At 33.1% G+C, this 3,206-nt stretch overlaps 1 long non-coding RNA gene across 1 annotated transcript; it reads left to right on the forward strand.

Annotated features, from left to right (window-relative positions):
- Positions 1-520: 520 nt before the first annotated feature.
- LOC141335871 (uncharacterized) lies at positions 521-2,916 on the forward strand. The gene is made up of 3 exons (XR_012355635.1): positions 521-1,323; positions 1,492-1,634; positions 2,529-2,916. It is a non-coding gene; the product is annotated as an uncharacterized lncRNA (long non-coding RNA).
- The last annotated feature ends 290 nt before the right edge of the window (positions 2,917-3,206 follow it).

Genomic DNA, 3,206 nt, shown 5'->3' on the forward strand with positions numbered 1-3,206 from the left:
CCTTTAAAATTACAATATTCCAGCCATTTAATTGTAAATACCCATTAGAACACATCAAGACCTGAATTCAGCTGTTTGAGCGAATTTTTTGAAAACCCTAAGCATTTCCTTCACCGCGTACAGATTGCTTTCAACGAGTTATACATGGAGACGAACGACATAATTTGCACGAGTTAGAACGCATTTAAAATTACAATATTGCAGCGATTTAATTCAGTCCACCCATTAGAAAATATCAACAGCTAAATGCAGTTGTTTGTGAGCATTTTGTTTTCATACAGAGAGCGATGTGTTCAGCAGTGTGTTAGACATGAGCTCCGAGATGTCCGACTGACAATTATACATGACTGCACGTCTTTTAAAGGCATTTAAATACAAACACTCCAGCGATTCAACACAATAAATATAGAAGAATATTTTAAAGACCTACATTGAGTGCAAATGACTTTTTTCACAGGCTTAACTAACTACACTGTAACAAATTGCTGTAAAAATTACAGCAATATTTTACAGCAGCGGGTTGTATTTCTTATAATACAGCCAATACAGCATATTGCTGTAAACCGCAATGCATTCTGGTAAATTTCAAATCTAAAGAGGCGGGATTATCTTTAACGGTCGACATTTGGGAGCAGCAAGAAGAACGATTCATAACTGTGGTAAGTAAGTGTCTTATTTCTGTTTTATTTTTCATAATTTGTAACTGTATTAGAATATTAAAGAATATAAGGTGTCATAAACATTCGCGGTAACCGCAGATTAACGAATCCTCCGTCCGCGGAGCACGAGAGAGACTTGTGCGGGGATTCGGCACTGCAGTCGCGGAAGGATTACACACACATTCCCCTGCCTTATATCGGCTATAGGCGTAACATCTCTGGGTTCCTACGTTAAGAATTACAAGCTTCATTGGCAAAAGATGTGATTCACGGCGACGTCGTGCTGATCAGCACACTTTCTCGTGATTATTTTATGATGTACAACAAATTTGCACAGGCAGCCATCTGTTAACACGGGCACCGAAATAAAACGCGTATTTAGGGCTCGCGATTCGCGGTCAGCCGCTCACGGAGGATGTGTGTCACGTAAACTCTGAACGGTGCTGTTAAAGTGGTTAACGTAAGCAGTGAGATGTACTAGCACCTTTGATAACTTGCTTATTCGCTTATTGTTTGAATGTAACGTTAATGCTTTTTGCTAACTTTGATTTGAAGAATGCCTTAATCCAGCCCATTGTCCTGTCTGGCCTGTTCGCAGCATATTACATATTCTGGACTAACGTTATCAAGAGGAGACAGACGGAGTTTTGGAGTTCATACAAAGGTAATAGTTGCATTCTAACAATCTGAGTACCTGCATTTTACATGTAGATATGATAGAATATGTTTCTCAACTCAAGTAGAGAGAGTTTTTTTAGGGAGAATAATTCAGATGTACAAAAGCTAAAACTAATGTGAATTACATATTGTCTGCTTCCTGACTGTTTTGTAGATATTTATCCTGAGAGAGAAACAAAGAAGTTGAAAGGAAAAGACCCATCTAAAACGACAGAACACAGAAGAAACCAGCAGAAGTGAACCCAAGTTACCAGTTTTCTTTGCAATGCGAAGGATTTTCAGCAGAATTACTGACATGTAAGTACACATACACCAAGATCTTTTTCCTTTTATTATGTTATTTTATCATTTATCTACACTAGCGTTCAAAAGTTTGTGATCAGTAGGTTTTATGTTTTGAAATAAGTATCTTCTGCTCATAAAGGCTGCATTTAATTGATAAAAAATACAGAAAAAACTATAATGTTGTGAAATATTATTAAAATGTTTTATCCATTTTAATATACTTAAAAATGTAATTTATTTCTGAATTTTCAGCATCAATACACTAGTCTTCTAATTACTCCAATGTCCTTTAGTGATCCTTTAGAAATTATTGTATATGCTGATTTATTATCAATGTTAGAAGCAATTGTGCTGTTTAATATTTTTATTAACCTGTGATACTTTTTTCAGGAATCTTATATATTATACTTATATATAGTATGTTACATTGAAATTGATTGTAAAGATTTAAATTTTTAGATAAACTTTATCTTTTAAATAACTGCTGTTATTTGAAACGTATTCATCAAAGAATCCTGAAAAAGTATCACAGGCTCCAAAACATACACTGACAACATTGACAATAACATTGACAATAAATCAGGATATTGATAATAAATGAGAATGATCTCTGAAAGATCATGCAACACTGGTGTAATGATGCTGAACATTCAGCTTTGCATCTCAGAAATAAATTATATTTGAAAGTATAGTCAAATATAAAACTTGTAATAACTTGTAAAAATTGTAATATTTTTCACAATTTTAGTGTTTTACTGTTTAATATCATACTGATCTAACTGTAACAATCATCACTCTCTCTGCCTTTGACTGTATCTGTCATCCCTCTGTCTTTGTCTGACTGTATCATTGTTTTGTAAAATATCTAATGTATTGCCCTTTTTGTTCTTTTATATATTTTTTTAGCCACTCTGCATCCTGGGCTGGAACAGCATCTGGATCTGAACTGTTCTCCTTTTTCGATCAGAAGTTTTTTTGGACTCACTTGAGGGCTTGTTGTTTGGCCATGTTGGACTGTCCATGAAGTTGTGAAAATTCATCACTGTCTTTATGGTATTTCGAACCATTTAATTATAACCATGTTGCTTAACTTGATGTTGGTTTCAACTTTGGCTAAATATTGGTTAACCTTAATATTTAGCAGCGTAATATGTTTCAAGTAAATATTTTCATGCCCAATTTATTTTGGAATTCAGAATAATACTGAATACACTGTTCTATGACATTTCTTTCATGCAAATTTGAGAGTTAATAAATAAGAGATTTTTTAAATAAAATTGGACCTGTTTATCAAGATTAAGATGTGTCAAATTATTATTATTTTTGTTTTTATTAAATAATAGGTGCACTGAGTTTCATACTATACAACACTTTATGCAGTTAAATATTGTTTAAAGCTTATGCAGTTAATAAATTGTTTAAATTGCTAGTCATTATTATTCAGCAATCTGGAAAATAAATACTGCAAATAAAGAATATACAAATTAAAGTAGTACAATATTTTTACAGTGAAACGTTATTTAATGATTTCCAGTACACTTGTAAAATTGCAAACTATTGCTGCAATTTCACAGTAGCAGCTTT

This window comes from Garra rufa, chromosome 5 (genome assembly GCF_049309525.1).
Source record: "Garra rufa chromosome 5, GarRuf1.0, whole genome shotgun sequence".
Lineage (NCBI taxonomy): Eukaryota > Metazoa > Chordata > Actinopteri > Cypriniformes > Cyprinidae > Garra > Garra rufa.